Source organism: Onychostruthus taczanowskii, unplaced genomic scaffold (assembly GCF_017590055.1).
Source record: "Onychostruthus taczanowskii isolate IOZ18803 unplaced genomic scaffold, ASM1759005v1 scaffold41, whole genome shotgun sequence".
Lineage (NCBI taxonomy): Eukaryota > Metazoa > Chordata > Aves > Passeriformes > Passeridae > Onychostruthus > Onychostruthus taczanowskii.
This window is the reverse complement of record NW_024501571.1, coordinates 3,866,415-3,887,460: the sequence shown is the minus strand read 5'-3', so window position 1 is coordinate 3,887,460 and position 21,046 is coordinate 3,866,415. Positions and strand designations below refer to the sequence as shown.

At 40.7% G+C, this 21,046-nt stretch overlaps 1 protein-coding gene across 5 annotated transcripts in view; it reads left to right on the top strand.

Annotated features, from left to right (window-relative positions):
- Positions 1 to 21,046, top strand: part of CELF2 (CUGBP Elav-like family member 2) — a 376,192-nt gene that overhangs the window by 145,042 nt on the left and 210,104 nt on the right. Inside the window, exon 1 of one of the 5 annotated variants that reach the window (XM_041413443.1) lies at positions 19,636 to 19,698. The exons of the other annotated variants lie outside the window; for them this stretch is intronic. The gene's annotated coding sequence lies outside the window, so the exon portion shown is untranslated. Of the gene's footprint in view, positions 1 to 19,635; positions 19,699 to 21,046 lie in introns of those variants that run through there. 5 annotated transcript variants of the gene reach the window in all.

The window sequence follows — 21,046 nt, the reverse complement described above, 5'->3', positions numbered from 1 at the left end:
GTGCTCATTGTGTTCTTGCCACTGATGCAAACATTATCTATAATTACATTTTCAAGAGACTGAAAATTGCAGTCTTTGTGGAACAAAAATGCAGCTGAAGAATGGAATGTATATCCTCTCCACCCTCATTATAAGGCTTCTAAAAATCAAACTATAAGGCCCAGTGCCGTAGCTTTCAGATACAGGAAACCAGCACTGTTAGCCTGCAGTAGAGCATTTTCACTGAAAATTAAGGCCTTTTGATAATCAAGCTAGTGCTGTTATTTCTACTAGCTTGCCATTGAAACTAGTCAAACTAAAATTTGTAATTCAGATCAGTATAAATAAAGTTGGAGTAATTACTCTGTTTGCTTATTTACAATATTTTGATGGGTTTGAGATTTAATTCACAACTGGCAACATTAGAAGATTTATTAGACAGATCATAACATGGGTGTAGAAACATCCTACCACACCATGCTGTGGAGCAGCCATGTTTTTCAGGAGGAAAACAGCAGCACTGAAAATGCTGTTTTCATTATGTTCTCCTGGACACTGAGGAGTTTTAGTGCAGCTGCTCAAACTGCACATCTCAATAAAACATCTCTTCCCTACATCAGTGTTACCATCTTTATTCCAGTAGATGAAGAACCAAAAGGAGAAAGGAGAATACATATCCTTGATTTGCTGTGTAGAACAAGCACTGGAAACCTAAATAAAAGTTTCCAGGTGGAGGCAGCTAATCCTGATCTCCTGTAGTATGCTTTTCAGAGTAGAAATTAATGAAATCACAGTGTAACAATAGCCTGTGTTCATAACACCCATTTTTGGGTGTTCATAAGCGTTCATAGCACTTCATTTTTCTCTTATGAACTTCAGTTCTGAGTAGGATTTTCCCTCCAATAAGGGGGGCATTTGAATGTTCTCTGTAAGTGGAGCTTCTCTCCAACACCAGGGAGATAAATGCCTTTGAATAGAAAGGCACATGCTGTTATTGGTTCTATTATTTACTGCATTGAGGAGTGTGCATAGAGGTGTTGAATGATCACATCAATGCTAATAAATAGATAAATAAGGGATGGTCCAGAATGCCTGTTAATCCATGAGAATAGATGCAGGAATATAGGAATTTATTGTTAGAAGCACAAATAGTCTGGACTAAAATTAGTGTGTCTTCACTTCTTTCAAGCTGGTTGATTTTATTATTCAAATGGAAGTAATAATTTGGTTCCCCTTCCTAGGTTCACAGTTATTGTTAAAAATCAATTCTAAAAATAATTTAGATGAAACAGTGTAAGTCTTATTAGGAATCTGTTTATGACCATCTAACATTATGTGGAAAGGGCTCTGGGAAACCTCATATTGTAATCAGGTGACAATAAGGACAGCTAGAGACACATGCTTTACGCAGTTGCTGCCCAAGTTGGTAATTCTGCCTCCAAGTTCTGCTCCCTGATTGCTGCAAGTTATGCCAGGAACACTGTAGTGATTGAGTGCTGGAGTTCCCAGGACAGCATCTATTCTTAGTGGTCCAGCAAAACTTATTAAGAAAAGTAATTAGAACAAAGCTCAAGTACATTAGCCTCTTTAATGCTCCTGAATTCTCAGAGCTGTCTTCAACATTGGCAGAGGCTGTTTCCAGAAGAGAAGCTGAAGCAACTTTCTTTGCTGAAGTTAGATCCACTTTGGCATTGTGGTGGGAATTTCTTCTTACATAATAATATCAAGACCTGGACAGATCAAAGGGTGCTGGTATTCCAATTAGTGAAAATAACTCACTTGGCTTTTTTTTTTTTTTTTTTTAATGATTACTTATTGGTTTTATTTTTATTTCTTATTCTTATAATTTTTTATTATTTTTATGAATTTCTGTCATGATGCAAAGTTCTGTATTTCTGCCTGCTCCTTATGTGTGGTGTTCTTCTACTTCCCTTTCAAGAATCATTTTTTCTCTCTTTCTTCTTTATCGTAAGTCTGCCATCTTAACTCTGGCAGGATGGAAATATATTTTCTTTTTCTGCTTGCAACACCACCTAGCATTAGATTTGCTCAGCAAAACATCTCCATCATCTCCACCATCCTCCTGAATATTTGTTACTCTATTGGAATCCAACATGCAGTTTCAAACCTGTTCAGTCTTGTCTGAGGAATCAAAACTATGTCTCCTTGGGCTTTCACAAAGTCTTTGGGGGAATCTCTTTGATATTTAAACTACTTCAGAAATGTGGGTGGCTGTATTCCTGAGATGGGAACATTTACTAAAGACCTTCAGTACAGGGAGACATGTTCTATGAGAGGAGGCACAGGGAGAGGTGCTCTTCATTTTTCTTTATTATACACCTATATTCACTCATCTTGGGTACTTACCCCTTCCCCAGGCATTGCCCTCCCTGCTAATTCTGGTAGAGTTGGACAAGAGTCAACAAAGTGTCCTTTGAGCTCTAGGATGTCCCATTAGGCAGGAAAACAGGTTTCTAGGTTTTACAAGTCCAGACTACTCACATTCACTTACTGAACAAGCAGTCTATTTATAAAAGGGCCTACAAGCTATTTTTTTCTTCCTTATGCCAATTAGTGACAATTTTTAGGTCTTCTCTTCTGCCACACTCAGGATTCTTTTGTCTTTGTTCTTCAGTTGCCTTCGAGAGGTCTTTTGATGCTTTCTGTACTGTTGCTTTGTAGGCCAGACAGTCGCATCAAGTGTCACTCCTGATAACGTGCAGTCTGTATAGTACATTTAATAGAATAACACTCATTTGTTCTTTATCTCAAAAATAAAATCCTCTTCCAGTGGAAGCTGCTGAGTTCCAAGGCTTACACAGCAGCTTGTGCTTCTGGGAACTCCTGGAGGACAGTTGGGAAAACCCATCACTGTGGCCACACCAAAACTGTGCTACTTGGTTTTCCTTCTCAGCAATTCTTAGACCTATGGGGGAGTGGAACACAATTTTCAGTAAATTGACTTGTGCCTGCATTGAATCAAGTTTGCCCCCTTTCAGATATTTGTATTGTACATTTCCAATGGCACTGAAAATATGCTTCCTAATTTTAAAAGATTCTCAGGACTTTCCCAAGGATGGAGAGGAATTATGTCCCATAACTCCTGAGGAAGGCTGACTTGTGCCTGGCACTGCAGACAGGATTGATGTTAGTTTCACAACCAACTTTTTAATAAAATACACTGTTTGAATATAAATATTACAGCAGTCAGAAAGAAGTCTGCTGCTACCTGCCTTAAAGTTTCTGTTTCCCCACACTGAGGAGCTGAATGCTAATCCTCAGGCTATTCCACTCTGTGATGCTAATAGCACTAATACAGTATCATTGTGTCTGAGGCTTCAAAGATACCATACAAGCATTTTCTTATGATTCCCTGATCTTTGCATTTATACCCAGCTGTTTGTTATTCAGTTCAGCCATCAGCATCTAAGTCTCAATGGACCATGTAATATGCAGCTGTAGCCAGATGTAATGCTTCCTATTCCTAAATGTTTCTGTTAGAAGCTAAGAGTGGCAGGCTAAAGACGACTGATAACAGTGTTGCTTGCATTAATTTAAACTCTAGAGCTACAGTGATTCTGTTTGGCAAATTTATTCCATGGCCAACAAGCAGAGCAGTATTTCCAATCTCCATCATTGCTAGTAGTGTTGACATTAAATACATTGAGTATGTCTGCACTGATACACAATGTACTTATGGTGCTAATTCAAATAGGAGAGGGATGTCCAATTTGCATAAACAAATATTTTTTCAGATACAGTTCTATTTAAGAGAGATAAAGACAGGAAAAAGCTTGTTCTAAACAATGGCTTGCAATAATTTGGAGCAGTTCAGCAAATCTTTGCCCTCTTTAATTTTTTCTTCTCTATGAATAGCCAGGGAACTTTTACAATACCTTGTTCATGCCACAGGCAGATCTTGCTCTGCTCGTCTTTCCTGGCATAGGTGGTGGCACAGAAGGGAATTGCAGTGTTTGAGTTTTCTGCCACAGATCACACTGAAGCATTTGGCAAATCCCTTCAGCAGGTGTCTGGGATTGCATACATACTCAGGGAAAGTTGGTTAAGCCCTTCACTAGAAGAAAACTTGAGAAAGTTGTTCAGCCTGGAGAAGGGAAGGCTTTTGGGAGGCCTTCTATCACCTTCCAGTACCAAAAGGGGCTACAAGAGAGCTGGAACAGGACTTTGAATAAGGGACTACAGAGGGTAACGACTTTAAACTGAGAGAGTGCAGGTTTCAATTAGATGTTGGAAAGAAATTCTTTACTGATAGGGTGTTGAGGCGCTGGAGCAAGCTGCCCAGAGAAGCTGTAGATGTCCCATTCCTAGAAATTTTCAGGGCCAGAGTGGATGGGGCTCTAAGCAACCTGGTCTCGTAGAAAATGTCCCTGCCCCTGGGCAGTGAGGTTGGATTTGATGCTCTTTAAGGTCCTTTTACACTAAAATCGTTCTGTGATTGTTTCTAAATTGATGCCAATGGGTGGTTAGAGTCTTCTGAGAAACTTTGGACAGGAGCATTCTTCACAACTGCAACATTCCTTGTCAGTGAGGACTCAGCATACTTCAAAATTTTTATAGAAATTAAATTTTCTCTAGGGATTTTCATTTTTCGTTGGTAGTGTAACTTCACAGCACACACTTTAGATTCTGCTTGGTCATTTCATATTGTTTAACTCAATGTAAGAATGAAATCCAAATTAGATGTGTAGTGTTTCTTCCCTGCCTCTTTATAATACTAATAATACTACTAATAATAATAATTAAAAAAAAATATATATATATATATACACTAAGTAATCTTAAGCCAGCAAGGTTGCTGGGGTGATGGGCAGTGCTTTCACCTCCTCCTGTGCTCTGTGCATCCCTGGAGTGGTTGGTGCTGCACAGTCAGATGCAGCCCCAGTGCTGAGTACTACAGGCTCAGGTTGGATTCCAGCATGAGCAGCATTACACAGAGGATTTTATGTGATTGTAATGAATTGCATGGGGGAAGTGCTTGTTTGAAATCAACTCCATAACTGAGAGCACAAACCATTGCAAAGTCAACAGTTTTTCTGAGTGGCCACCGCCAGCCATCTCTTTTGAAAACACTAATGGGCTGTTTAATTAGGTGATGAAAATTGTTTACAGTTGGTGATCCCAAGTTTTGTCATTTTAATAATGGTTAAATTCAATCTCTTCTTTGATTCTTGGCAACTCTCTCATTATTTCATAACCTGCTTATGTCTAGTTTAATTCATTTGCCTGTATTAAAACCGACCCTCTTGTGCAGTAGTGGTGTTTGCTTAACTGCACTGTGTCACTGCAATACGTGGGGAGCAACTAATATTCAGCAGTGGATGTTAAACAAGTACAACCCTGGAAGAGAATGTTTACATTTGTGGAAGATGTATTCCTTTTGACTTTACTATATATGAGACCTGAAGAGAATCTATGCAATAGCATGTGCATTGCAACTGTTCCTGTGTATCTTTTACATCTGGAGTGTGCTAGCTCTTCTCTTCTCTTCTCTTCTCTTCTCTTCTCTTCTCTTCTCTTCTCTTCTCCTCGCTTCTCTTCTCCTCTCTTCTCCTCTCTTCTCTCTCCTCTCCTCACTTAATAATACCTGTCAGTTTGCAAATCTAAGAAGGAACAACTTAGAGCATGTGGTTTAACCCACTTGCTCATTCTCCCTCTTCCCCCAGTAGAATGAGGGAGAGAATGGGGGAGCTGGAAGTAAAATTCAAAATTCAGCTTTAAATAGTTTTAACAGGGCAAAAAGAATTACAACCAAAAAAAAATAATATAGAAAACAAATGATGCACAATGCAATTTCTCACCAACCCCTGACCAAAGCCCAGGCAGTTCCTGAACAGCAGCCCCCAACCAGCTTTGCCCCCAGTTTATAACACCATGCAGTGTGGAATATCCCTTTGGTCACTTGGGGTGGGCTGTCCCTGCTGTGTCCCCTCCCAGCTCCCTGTGCCCCCCAGCCATGTCACAGATGGGGAGGTGTGAGAAACTGAAAAGTCTTTGTGAGTTGGTGTAAACCCTGCCTAGCCACAACCAGAACAGCAATGAGTTATCAACATTATTCTCATCCTAAATTGAAAACACAGCATTGTACCAGCTACTGGGAGGAAAATTAACCCTGTCTCAGCGAAACCAGGACCTTATATGCTTGGTTCGGTCTTCAGTGGTTGCTTTAGAGCAACCAAGTGCAGGAGTTTTCTTTTTCTCCTACTTTTTTGATGTTTGTCTTTACTTGGTGAAGGTAGACTGGATTATTGGAAACTTAATATTTTGCATTTTGATGGCCACAGGATTGCCTGTGGGCTCATTTTCTTCTTCACCCTATCTAAGCATACTACAAAGACCGACAAGTCCCTGTCTTAGCAAGCATACAGTCTAAACAACAAGCAAAAAAAAAAGTTGGAATGTGAACAGTTATATGTAAAGCACACCTGAATGACAGGAAGTGCATCCAGACTCATTGGATGGCACTGGCAGAGGCCAGGAGATGCCTGGTTCCCAGCCTCTTGGTCCTTTGCCATCGCAATGGACTTGGATTTTGTTTTGATTTTTCACAGCATTATATGCCTCGTATTTTGCCAAGAAGCTCAAGCAGAGGCAGATAAACAAACTGGCAGATGCTGGGGGAGGAAACATCTCTTCAGTCTGGGTTTCCTTCCCTGTCTATTTCAAAATTATGTCCTATACAGGCCTTTGGATGTAGAAGGAATAGGACCATTTCAGTTGAGTTTTGGATACCACGAAAATGGAGCCCCACAGAGTGGGTTTTTTTGAGGAGCTGGAAACTGGTCTGTTCAGAAACCACATTGTGGTTGATGCTGTGATACGAAATCCTACAGCATTTCTAAACCTCTTTGTGCCTCCTATTTTTGCATTACAGATGTAAAGGCATCATTAATATAAGCATGCAATATGCTGCATGGGTAATTAAAGCAGACGTTATGGTTGTACAGACTCTTAGAACCATATGTGACTGCACTTAGATAAAGGTTGTGCTTTCTGGAGCTCAGAAACCATGCGGGAGACCCAATCCCATCTTCAGAAGGCACTTCATGGCTTCTGAGTCCCAGGACATCTGGAAGGACATCACTGAGATATTTTCAAAGAAGTCCTTCTGCAGTTCAGCTGCTCAAGAGTTCTTTAAAAGTTCACAGAGAAAGAGAAAACCTTGGGTATTGCTTTAGAGCAGGTGTTACCTGTACAGCAGCTGTACATGAGTGACCAGGCAAGTGTATGAAAACCAAAATGGTAAGAAGGAGGTACACAGCAGGGAAGGCATTTCCCAGCATGACAATACTCACTTCAGGTGTTTTCCACTACCATCATGTGTACTCATCTTTCTGAAATCAAGGTAAATAGGCAAGCTGAAGATTGTTGTATTCCTGTGTTTCTAACATTACTGGACTTCTGGAAAATACTGTGATGCTGTTGCAGTATGACAGGTGGTCTATTATATAAATAAGGACAGCTAAAGAAGAAATTGTTTACATTCAAGGCGTAGAACTACATGAATGATTCAAAGGAAATGTGATTTCTCCCATTTTCGGACTGTTGTATTCTTGGAAGGTTCTTTAAATATGCATAGAAAATGCAAGCAAAATAGGTTTTTTGAAAATTTCTAATTGTGTGTGCCGTTTTCTCTCTAGGGAGCAAACAGATGAACCAAAATAAATAAGGTTTATTCTACAGCTTTAGTGATAAAGATACTTGACCTGAATAATAGTGGGAAATAATGAATGCAAATGTTTGCAAGAAGCTGTCACACATCTTTATTATGTAATCAATACCAAAGAGTTGGGATTATGCTCACATAGTAGTGGCACACCTTTAAAATATTATTTAAAATATATTTCTATTTTATATTGTATTTAAATAAATATTTATATATATTATATCTATAATATATTATATAAATATATTTAAATAGATTTCTATTTTATATGATATTTAAAATATTATGGTTCACCATAAATGCAATTTCAAGAGTACCGTTCAAAATCCCCACACAAAAAGGGAGGTTTTTAATAGTTTCTCCTCCTGACCTTTGTGTCTTAGTTACACACTCAGGAAAGTCTGTCCCTCCTTTGAAACTTCATGTAGCAAACTGCACGAGAGAACAGGTTTTTGGGCTTTTGGGGTCAAAATTCTATGAGCATGGCTATTTTCAAAGCTAGAAAGTGAAGGGTTAAAAGGAGGCTTTGTATTTCTCTATTCCCAAATGGCCATTTAAATTGAAACATAATTTTGTGAACATTACATCTGAATGCCATTTCTTTTTACAGGATCCCTTACCTCTGGGACACTGGCTTGGATCAGGATTTTTTTTTTTTTTTCTTGCAACAGCTGTTCAGTGCATGAAATAAGCCAGTGGATGTGGTCCAGTTTATAGTGGGAAAGTGTCCATGTCCAAACCACCATCTCAATTGGCACTGAGTATCATCCTTGTCTCAGCAAAATGGCCAGAAATTGAATGAGCATGAATAATGAGCCCTTTGCAATTGTCCAGGTCAGATTGACAGCAATTTTGCCTCTGTCTATTGATAAACTTGGCAAAGGTGCTGCATTTCCAGGCACACAGAGGCCTTTCTTAATGGTTAATTCTCCAAAATAAAATGCACCAAGTTTGAAGCTGCTGTCATTCCTAGTGCTGATGAATACATTGATGGAGTTTTCAGAACATTTTGATACAGGGAAAAACTTCTTGCCCTGAACAGTTTTCATTTTAAAATCACAACCACAGGAGCAGTAAAAGGTGGCTTTGTGTTGCAGTAATCCAGAGGATGAGATTTAAATAGCATAGACTGTCACATGACCTAAATTTTCAAATTTGGGTGTCTAAAGTTAGACACTGAAAATCAGGACAATTATTTTAGTCTTCCTCCCCATTTTTGCAAGCACAGAAATACATTGTTAAATCTCATATTCATTTTCTATGGAAGTAGTGATGGTTTAGTTTTAACTTAGTGCTTTTTCTCTGAGGAGCCCTGAGCAGTTTTATGAAGTGTGTCAATGTCTTGGTAAAGAAAATTTGATATTGAAGCCCAGAAAAGTTGAATCTGTGCTCTCATCTTAATATAAAACTGTCCTTTCAAAGCAGCCTGGAGCCTTTGGAGGTATTTCCAAGGAGGATTTTATTTCTTGGCATCCTCCATAATCACTGGAGAATGAGAGGCTCCAGTTCTGAAATGTCTTATTGGAGCCAAATGTTGCTCTGCATTCCACTGAGGAGCTTTTTGTCTGGTGTCTGTAGAGGGAACCCAGATCCTGTCCCTAAAAGTATCTTTGTGAGTACCTTCTTTTGTAGGATTAATGCAGTATAAAAAGATGACAATTCTTCCACGGTTGCCACATGGAGGGCATTTGTCCCTTCAGGTCCCACTTTTTCTTATCCTAGAGACATCCACTGATCAAAATGCCTGTATGGGGCTGATAAATCTTGGATTTGTCGAATATTTACTCAGGCCTTTCCCTTTGAAGGGCCTGGTGGGACACGTGTGTGTTGCACAGAAATTAGACCAGATTTTGGTGTCAGGTTTGTCTTTATGTAATCCATCTTGACTGGAGTCAAGTTAGGTGAAGAATGTGGTGTTAATTGGCTGGTCCCATTTGACCCATTTGTCTGGGCTGAGCCCTAGAGCCAACTAGAAAGCAGAAGTCTCAAGAAGAGCAAAAGAAGCATCCCAAATGCAGGCTTGTCTCAGAAGCTCTTTGTCAAATGCTGACAGTGAGGATGGAGACTTAGGGTTTATGTGGTTTGGGTACTTGTGGTGAAAATATTCTCATTGCGAAACGTCTGTGTTATCCAGCTGGTTTTGTAGAAGTCCACCAGCTTTCTATCAAGGAACAGTCCTTTCCTCAGGGGTGGAAGCAGGTGAAAGATGGATCTAGGTGAGCTAGCAAGCTACCAAGTGGGCCACTGTCTGGACTGGCCTGATTTGAGTGAGAAACTTGAACCTTGGTGTCTCCATGTCAACCAAGTCACCTGCTTGCCAAATTGCTAGGTGATTTCCTGTGCAGTGCTGAAAAGAGTAGAGCCTTTCCATCCCTCAGTCTCAAAGCCAATGAGTTCAGGACTCACAAGGACAGTGCAAGACAAATCTTCAGAATTAAATCTTCCCTGGCCTGTAGAGATCATATATCCTGTCTCATCTCATCACTGCCCCCCTATCCCAAAACTTTCTGTCTTAGAACATCAGATTCATCATACCTTTTCTAATATAAAGTAAAATTGTTCCTTTAAAGGAAGGCTACACATTCAGTTCTGCATTTCTTCCTTTTGTTCAGTAGATTTGTTTCTCATTTCAGACTCATTTGAGACCTGAGACTGTGCAGGATCTTTAGAAAAAAGACCATTTCCTTGTACTGTGTTTATACAAAACCTAATTCTGGGGACCCTGACCCATGAAAGGCCTGAATAGCTCCTACAACTCAAATAATAATTTGGGAGATACAGGCTTAACCTCTGCAAAACTAAATGCATTTGCTGGTTGTTGTAGGGTGAAAAGGGAAAAAAAGAAGTGTGCATAAATAAAATAGCATCTGGTAGGCTGCAGGAAAATGGACCAGTCTACTAGGAATTAGTGCTAACAGGCCTCTAAGTTTCTTTCCTCAAAAATACTGCAGTCAAAAAAAAAAAAAAAAAACCACTTCACATTTGTGCTTAATTTCACCTCTGTTTATTCTCCTCTCCTGCTCCCTGAAGAATGTAGATGAGGTTTAAGTTAGTCTTAATAGTAATAGGTTTGGAATCTAGCACACTTTCACAAAATTAACTTTGCTTCTGTTGATCTGGGAATTAAAATGCTTCATTAATTTAGCAAGTCCTGGTTTGACAGCCAAATAATGCATTTTGTGAGTTGTACTTTTAAGTCTAAAATTCTTATCTGCAGCCCTCCTTGGATATCTCTGACATTCAGGGCAGCTTGCAGATCGACATGGCCTGGAAAGGAGGAAAATGTGCCTGAATATATATATGTACAAGTGCTCTAATACAGTTTATATGAATATGTTGTGTCCAAGCTTGTATTTAAGCACTACTAGGTAACTATTAAGAAACCTGTTTCTTCCCTCCTTTACAACATACACTTGTGGGGGTTTTTTTCTTTGTTGTTTTTTTTTCTTTCCTCATTTACCAGTGCAGCTCTACATAAGCATCAATGGTTTTGGTAAAGGGGAAAAGTCTGGGAAGCGTGATGGATTTCTGTGCTGTACACTGAGGCTAGAGGAAGTGAGCAAAAAACTCCAAACATGTCTGTATTGGAGGAAGAGATTTGTTATCTCTCTTCTTCACACCAGACAGCATGTGGTACTGACTCCTGGGAAACTGAGGAGATGCTGATATTACCAAGTTCTCAACTGTACAAGTCTATAATAGTGTTCCTATGTTTGCTGTTCCAATCATTCTGCAAGTGCTCTTTATCTTGTAGATGTTTTCCTCAAAAACATCCATGAATTACGTGAACCATGCTATGATCATGTGTCAGGCTTGCAGACTGTGCTCTTGCACAATACATACCTGCAGAGAACTTGTATGGTGTCTTCAGAGTTTTCCCTGACACAGAAAATTAATCTCTTCTTCACATCTCTTATAAACATTCTCCCAAATCCCTTTTATTTGATTGTGGTTTGTCTCAAGGCTCACTCTGGTCTGGGCTGTAAGGCTGTGCACGAGCACAACCCAAGCAAATGTGTACAGAACACAACCATGAAAGACTTGAGGATTCTCCAGGCTTGTAAAACTAACTGCAAACCACTACAACATAAAACAAATTGAAACAGTTTCATTTTATTGGTGTCTAAAAATGCTTATTCCCTGTTAGTGTCACCTCAGAGTGGTGCAGACCAGCAGTTTCACAAGGACATAATATAAAAGCAGGTACAGGTTCCCCAGCATGAGGCATCACTGGATTCCAGGTTATAAAGGCAGAGGAGTTTAGGCAGACCAGGAATCCTGCTGGGTGACCGCCCATCACAGAGTTATCAAGATGGTAGATTCAGCTTAATTTGAGCTTTGTTTCTTTGCAGCTCTGTGATTTGCACCTCAGAATCACAGAATATGCTGAGTTGGAAGAGGCCCTTAAGGAATACTGAGTCCAATTCCTGTCCCTGCACAGGACACCCCAAGAGTCACACCCTGTGCCTGAGAACATTGTCCAGACACTTCTTGAACTCTGTCAGGTTTGGTGCTGTGACCACTGCCCTGGGGAGCCTCTTCCAGTGCCCAAATACCTGGGTGAAGAAACTTTTCCTCATATCCAGCCCAAACCACCCCTGACACAACTTCAGGCCATTCCCTTGGGGAGTGTCATGGGTGACCTCAGAGAAGAGATCACTGCTGCTGCGCACAGAAATGTCATGCAAAGACAATCAACTGTAATTTTCTGTTTGTGTGCCCTGCTGCAAAAGCAGGAATTTTTACCCATGGTAGATGAATAAATTTTTAAAAATTTCTTTTCTCTGCTCTAATTACTATAAGCCAAGATGAGTCTGTAGATTCTGTAGCCCAGGCTAATTGTGTTTTGCTTGTGAAGGTCTATGAAGTGAAAGGCAAGGTGACATAGCAGCATGGCACTCTCTTTTCCCCCCATGCACTGCTTTATAACCTCAGTTATATCAGAAGTAACTCCTCTTTGCTGTGGTTCATATCAAAATTTAATATTTCTGTCAGCGTTTTGGGAGGGGTAAGGGAAGAGTTAATTTTGCTCTTCTGTTGTCTAGGAAACAGTGGTTGTACTTACTTGCCTTTTGAAAATAGATAGTGAATTCCACATTCAGGGAGCAATGAATAAGATAAAAAGCCACAAGATTAGAAGCTTGAATTAGACACCGTTTGAGAGAGCAAAGATAAGTTCGTGTGTGCGCTGGAAACTTTTTGGTTGCACTGGAGTGGAGTGGGGAGAAGATCTGCTTTTAAAGAAGGTGCTCAGGGCTTTTAGGCCCTGGGCTGTTGGCACTGATTCAGCAAAGCGTTTAACTAAGTGCCTAATTTTAATGATGTAGGGCCCCACTGAGTCCAGGGCTGAGGATGTGGTCCGGTTTGTGCATTAAGCACTTTGCCTCCCACCACTTGGAGAATTCAACCCTGTGCACATCGTGCTGAAAATTAAGAGAAAGAGAGACACCAGCAATTGCAATCTGGGCTCCTGTGCTGAAAACAAGCCATCCATCCAATTTAGGGCTGTAAATACTAAAACTGGAGATGGGGTTAATGATTCAGAACAACAGAACAGGGAACAGGATTTTTAAAAAAAAGCCTTGATGGTTGTCACAATGGGCAGCAAATGACAAGTGCATTTCAGTGCAAGTTTAAGACGATTATACTTGGAAGATGGAGCTAAAATATAAAGCGAGGGCTGTATGCAATGCTGCACGTTCAACTGGAAATGTAGGTTATGTACTTGGTATTAATTCATGTCCCAGTGAACAGGAAAAAAAAATCTTTCTTCGATTCAGATGGGACTTGAGCTGTAGATTTTTCTGACTAAGAAGCTCTGGATAATTCTTTTCTTATGTATTATTAATAGTTCTATTACATTAAATCTTAGGTGTTCAGAATGATCCACCAGAGGTGTTTCTCGCCCCATTCTTAATCCGTTGTTCCCAGCTGAAGTCTAGGGTGCACCTGGGTAGGTGAATCTGGGCTTGGAAAACTGGCACACGGGTGCATATAAAGAGACACACAATTTTCAGGACTAATTTCTTACAGGCACTTCAGCAGATGTGTTTTCAGAAGGGATTTTAGTGCAGTCAAGGAGGTGCTGCCCTCTAAAAGGAACTGTTTGAAGAATTACAGAGTCCTGGGGAAGAGCTACTAAAACAAATGAGCAGGAAGGGGGAGGACGTGATGAAAAAGGAACATGTTGGGAGTGGTGAAGCAGAAAGATCCTGGCAGGGAGTAAAGAACAAGTTTTCTGGATGTGTTTAAAGGTGTAAAAAAGGGCAGCTTCAGAGACAGTAATGCAGATAGTAAATCTCCTCCCAGGATTTGTGATTACTACATTGTGATTAAAAAAATCCCAACAAAATATAAAACCACTCAAAAAAAACCCACAAAAAAAATCAAGAAAAAAAACAACCAAAAAAAAGAAGTCATATGGAAAATCCTCCTGTCTGGTGTGTTAGTGATCACAGGCAGTCCCTTGTGAATGTGGTCAGCATTGCTATACAAATATGCATGCCATGCTTCTGAGCAGCAAATTCCAGCCCCCTTTGAGGGGAGCTTTGTGAGAGGTTTTGGAAATAAATATAAATGCATAACCTCAAAAACCGAGAAGGAATATGGAAAATGGAAAACGCTTGGGAGGATTTTTGATGACTTTGCAGACTGGAAGTAGGATGCAAACTCCCAGGTTGGAAAATGTTTCCGAAATGGCAGTCAATTAAAATAATATGTGATAGAGGGTTGACAGTTTGGGTGTTTTCAAATGATCCAGCTGTAGCTCGGAGTGCAGTGGGTAAGGTGCTTAGCTGGATGTTCTCCTATGGCAGTCGTTAGTCACCTTTTCCCTTCCCATAGAGCAGAGAGAGCCCTAATGACAGTGGATATAATGATGCCTTCAGGGATGCTTAAGGAGCAACACGGCTCCTATAGCAAGGTGCAGCCTGGTTCCCTCAGTCTCAGCCTCAGTGGTGTGTGGAGAAGCCAGGACATGCCTCGAAGGGGTTGTCAACCCCCCTTCATCATTCCAGAGCTGTTGGACAATTAGCAGCTGCTTCCTGCACACAGCCAGGAGTGGAAAAGGAGCTCTAATTCCACCACCTCACACAGGGCTGGAAGTCATTGGGCCTTTGCTGTAAAGAGATGAGAAATGTGAGTTACTGCTCAGCATGGCCTGTGCACTTCACCATAAAGGGTTACCTGGCAAGGACTCTGTGAGAGGCACCTGATGAGCTTTGCCAGTGCTGCTCTTGCCTCATCTTTCTGACATCAACTGTCCTGAGCTGCTGCAGCCTTATGTAACTGCCCCAGCTCCCCTAGCAGCCTTTTTTGGGGGGGAAAGGAGCTGATTCACCCTGCACACAGGTGCTGCAGCACGGTTTTGGTTGCAGCTCTCGAGTCAGGCAGCACCTCTCTGGAGCAGAGTGAGGGAGAAGTAAAGAGAGAGGAAAAAGTTGGAGCTGGAGGAAGGTCACACTGCAGCACTCGTGTTTCTGCCTCTCCCCTAGAGATGCTTGCAAGGAAAAGACAAACCTGATGGATGGTTGTACTTTCAAGAGAATGCGATGCAAAGCAGGTGGTTCCTGGCACTTAATAGACCCGGGGTTGTGTCTGTGCTGCTTTCAGAGGTTCACCTTCAGCAGGCTTTAATCCTGGCTGCCACGGGTTGTGCTGACAAAAGACAATGGCAGAGGCTGTGGAGTGAGCCACTCAAGTTCCAGGCTCCAACAGAGCTGTGCCTACTGCAGAATACCAGCACTTATGTCTCTTTGCTGCCCCAGGTGATATTGGGGTGATAATTAGCAGAAATCCATCTTGCCCAGCTGCAACACCACCTCCCCACAATGCTGTAGGTATTCACCCATGCTGTGCTTGGTTGTGCTACAGAGGTGGTTTCCTACATATGGATCCCTGTATCACAGTGGCTCATGGACACGTAGGGCTTAAAACAGGAATTACTGGCCCTGGCTCAAGCAGCCACCTCAGAAATCTGAGTCTGTAATCTTGGGTTCCTCTGTGCCCCTTGGTCGAGCAGAAAGGGCATCCCAGAGCTGGATATGCATCTCTTCCTGAACCACTGGTGTACAGCAGATGGAAAAATGACCTTGGAGGGCCAGTTTCTGTCCCTGATTAGAGAAAGAGCCAACCAGGTGACTTACATAGCCTCAGGCGTCTGAGATGGGGCAACACGACATGTGGAAAGACCTAGGGATGTGGGCAGAAGCCAAGAAAGGGAGGCATTTTAAAAATGTGCTTTTTTAATGAATATTTTCAAAGCAAAACAAAATTGAAGTCCCGGAGTAAGGCAGTCTACAAAAATGCCAGACTTCAAAAGCCAAAAAGGGAGAGATACATGGCTTTCAGTGTGCAGAATGCACAAAATACAAAAATATATTTTTGAAGACTTTTAAAATTCAGAAATCAGAGTCAGGAAGAAAAGAAAAGGTGAGATGAGAAGGAATGAAGAAGGGTTTCAGGGTTTTCTTTGTTGTTGCAGTTTTGGTTTTTTCACTGCTCATCAAAGCCTCCTTCAGGACCTCTTCATCAGCCAGCTCTAAGGACCCATCCCAAGAAGTGCCTCCTATAGCAAGGATTAGCTGTTTGTTGTGAACATGCTAATTTCTTATCATAGTTCTGAGAGTGCATTTTCTTTCCTTGCTGATAGAAACCATATTAGCTAATAAAAATAATTAAATTTATACTCTCTAGATGTAATTGGTGATTATGCCCTCTAGGTGGAAAAAAATGCTTTCAGATGAGCAGAAGCCTATATTCTCCATTCAGATGACTAAAATTCCTTAATTTCCACAGAAGTGGACTGCAGAGAGAACAGTATCCCCCAAGCCTGCACAGAAAGGGCATTAGCAGCCATTTCCTAAAGTAATTTATAGTACTGGTCACTGTATTATGCCAACTCTAACAAACTCTCCCCTCCTTTACTGCTAGCATGGCTGTAATTCCAGTTACTCTGTTGGGAATTTGGCTCTTGGAAAGCTAAGTGATTTATAAATTTTTAAGAGGTGATGCATACAGCTAATCTAAAGGAAAATGGGCTCTTGCAGCCTGTGCACCTGCTGTCTGGGAGGGGAGAGGATTTCTTGCAGAATGTCTCTGCTAAAATGGGAGAACTCTGATCATCTTTAGGATAGCTTGTTTTAACAGATTAACAAAAGGCCATTGCTCTTGGAGCCTAAAGCCTTCAGTTTACCCAGAAATGGTTAAAGCACAGATACCTATTTTTGCAGCAGTGAATCATCATATGAACTTCCCAACTGCTGGCTATTTTGTGTGAGGGAGCAGTTTTTTGTGAAACTGTGGTGGCCTTTATTTAGGTCACACTTGGGTCCCTTCTCCTTGCATCCCTCCCCAACATGCTTTCAGTATGAGAAACAAACTCTTTCTAGGAAATACTTTGTTAACAGCCTCCTTCCTTCCAGCTGAGACTTCTGAGCCCTGGAGAAGTGTGGTGCAGAAGGGATGCAAGGGAAGACCCCCTCCATGGTGAATTCATACCACAGTAACTTGGTATTTGATTTCTGGATGAATGCGGTTACTTGTGCTGGTCTGGAATTGCCTCTGAAGGACTTCTGTATGGATACCCATGGCAAACATACACTTCAAAACATGTCTTTAAAAGAGTTTTATACTAATCCATTTAGCCTTGGTCCTTGACAGTGTCCAGGTCAAAAGTTACGTGGTGTTCCGACTCCTGACACAGATGGCACCTGAAGCTGTAGAGAGATGGGGGAGAAGCTGCTCTCTGCCCTGCTTCAGTTGTTAGTGTGTCATCGTTGCTAGAGAAACACAAAACCTTGGACTGGGATTCTGGCAGAATAAAAGCCTTTCAATTCATATATGATCACATTTAAAGGAGGGGGAAGGAGGGACCTTGTAAAAACCCTGTTCATCCACTAGAGAGCATATAGGCAGTGCTTCTCCTTGGAGAAAATAAAAATGTCAAGCTCTTATTATGCACAATAATGCAATGCAGTTTGAATGTTTACTGCTGTTCTACCCACTGCAGTTACATATGGAGAAAAGACTGTGTGAAAACTGGAAGAAGGCTTTGCAAATATATAACTTTTCATGTTCAAAAGCCTATTATCTCCTTGTTAGCGTTTAATATCTTCTTGTTCTTAAAGAGCGTTCCTATTCTCCCCATGGAAATATTAAATTATTTACAAAGTTCCTGAGAAATACCGGGGTGGGCTTGAGAAGGTGCAGAGCCGATCTCTGCAAGGGCGTTTTATGGCTTTTAGAGGATTCCAGTGTTTCATTTCTGGCTGATGTGGTTTGGAAGAAGCTTCTGCAAACAAACTGATGTGAAGCTGCTCATTCTGCAGATGATCAATGCAAGAAGCTGGCACTGAGAAGGTGATATCCTTTGAAGTCTAATGATATTAATGTTGACTCTTAAATATTTCATAGCTGTTACTCTTTTGTAGTGATTTTAGTGCTTGAGTTAAGGAGCACAATTTTTTTTTCCTCATCTAATTTCCATTTTTCCCCTCTCAACTGTCTCACTCTGTGTGTATACAATACACATATGTAACTTCAGATTTAAACCATAGGGATCTGAGTGCATTAAATGGATAGTGGTACACCCCACTAATTAATTAAACTTTTTTTCTGCCCCCATGGGTGTCAAATTTACTTTTCCAAAGGCTGTTTGTTAATGCAGTGCATGTTAGAGGCAGTTTTTTTCTGTGGAATATGTTGCTGACTTTCTCTGTTGCCCTAGTTAACCTTATTCCGTCCATCTGTAGGTTACAGATGATTCCACTTGCACTTGTAACCTGCTGTGAGAGCTAGGCATGAAAAATAGTATAGAAACCTCAGGTAACTCCTCGGATAGAAATCTTTTCCTCTGGGTTTTTTTATGCTTGCTTTATTTTGTGGGAGGTAAAATCCTTTGTAATGAATTTGCTACATTTGTAAAAAACAATATGGGTTTGTTGTACATTCATTATGTGCCCTTTCCTGGTATTTTTTTACTTTTTGTGTGCCATGATTCTGACTTAGCCAGTGGCAAAATATTTGTGTAGTACTTGGATACTGGATGGATTTCCACTGACACTAATGGACAATCTGGTCAGGATTTTATTTGCCATCAGCATCAAGCAAAACTTTCTTTTGTTGCCTTTTGTTGCCTTTTGTGATCAATGGATCCACTTAGATTATAACCTGGAGTTAGGAGTAGAATTACATGTTAATATCTCTCATTGCAATAAAACAACTGTTAGAATCCATTACTTTTCTGGGGAAAAGAATGGGATTTATTTAATTTGAACTGCCTCAGTAGTGTACTGGTGCATATATAAATGCTGATGAATGAAATCAAGCAATTAGAATTAGAAATTAATAACACAAGGCATCTAGTCTTTTCAGTGAGTTTGCATTTTGATTCTGATTGATTTTTCTAATATTTGCTAAGTGCATATGTATCCACAAAGGCTTGTGTATCCATATGCTGTATTTTTAAAAAGCTGGCATGTTGACTTCTGGGAGCTGGATCTGTTATTTGACAGCATATTATGATTTCATTTCTGTTATCTGAAAACTGCACCACTAAAACAGCTGATACAGAATTTAAGTGTGTCTGTTTGTTGTTCTCTTTTTCAAGGTTTTTGGAAATTACACTTGCTGCCTAAGTGTAAAGTTGGTTTACATTCCAGGCAGGGTTATTTCTCCTCTTTGAATGACAGGAAGTATTTGTGTGCATGTATGCAAGTGTGACATGAAAATACGAAGATAGCTGCCTTACAGTTCTGCTTTTGCTTTTTAATTGATATTTGGATGATACAAAGTAAGCAACTGCCATATGACAATAAAGTGGACCAACTTTCCCAGCTGGATGTCATATTTGACGAAGTATGTAACCAGAGAAACTGTGAATTATGTAAAGTGCTAAATAGGATTGTGGGTGTAACTTATTACCCCGTGGGCTGGAAGATACTGCTTGTTATTTACTTGCACTTTCTGAAGCAACATTATCCTGGGTGTTTCTCAGAAGTGCTAAACTTCATTATTGGGAAAAAAAAATTAGAGAAGTGAGTGTCTTACTTCTGGTTTCCTATGGGGAAGGAGTGGGAGGTTTTGGAAGGCTGGCTGTGAGTAGTATAGAGTATGATTTCTTGAGTTCTTGTCTGCCATACCTTACATGTGTCTGCTCTGCTGCCACCAGGTAGGGACCAGGGTGAGTCAGATTTCCTGATAGCTCCTGATGGAGACAGATGCTGCTGTCTGGGTCCATTGAGATAAGAGTTCCTTGGGCCTCTTTGGGGTGGTGGCTTTGTTTTATATTCTGTGTTTACCTCACCAAGGAATATTTTATCTATTTGTTGACTGTGTCCCTTTGTGGCTCTGTGCTTGGATTTTTTGTTTTGGTGTTTTGGTGTTTTTTTTTCAGTTAAACTGAATGACATAATTTATTTTTACATATAGTTCTTGAAAAGCCAGTGCACTAACATCAGGCCCTTGCTTTGCTGCGTAAACCTAATGCAGCCTCTCTGAAGTAGACATTTTAAATTTTATCTTCAATATAAAACTTGCTAGTTTGTTGGTTTTTTTGTTTGTTTGTTTGTTTGTTTTTTTTTTCTGCTTTCCACACTGCACCTGCTGTTCTTCCTCAGGATCTCTGGATTTGTTGTTGGGCCATGTGCAGCCCATTCTTATTTACCAATTACCACAAGTGTCATGGGTGATCTGTGGAGTCAGCCAAACTTTTTGCAGTAGCATTCAAGTTGTGTTAGGAGGTTGTAACCACGTGAGGGTATACAAATTGGTTTGGTTGTAGGAGGAAATAGTCTTAAGGACCAGATTTGGTGAAGAGCTTTGCTCTTGTGCTAAAAATTGTTGCTTCATGAGGCATTAGACTGGACTTGTACAAAACCTTGCTGCTCTGAGCCGATAACTGGAGTCTTAGTAGGCGGCTGGTTGGTTTGTGGGAGGGATGTATCTCAGAAAAAGTTCATGTCCCTCAGTTGTTGGGTGTTTTTGTTAAGATGAGGCAATTCTAGCTGCTGGATCAGGCCCTGAGCTCATGGTTGTCTCTGCTGTCTCTGGCCCTGCAGGTGAAAGGACAGTCCAGGGGACCTGACATGTTTCCATCTTCTGGCAGAGGCATCTGCCAGTCCCTTCATTAAGTGGAGGGGACAAAAGGGAGTGATGCTTTAAATACTCAAGTTTTGAAATAAATACTTTCATCTGCTTTCCATTTTTTATCTCTGCGCTTTCAGGTTCTTTTTTTTTTTTTCCTTCATGTTTTTTGGGAAAGCAGATGGTGCTGTGCAATGGGAGAGATGGAAGTTTCCTCCTCTTCTGTGTGTGAGCATTATGCAGGGTGGAGAGAGTCCAGGGAGAGTCAGCAGTGTGGCTGGGAGAGGCAGCCTTGCTCTT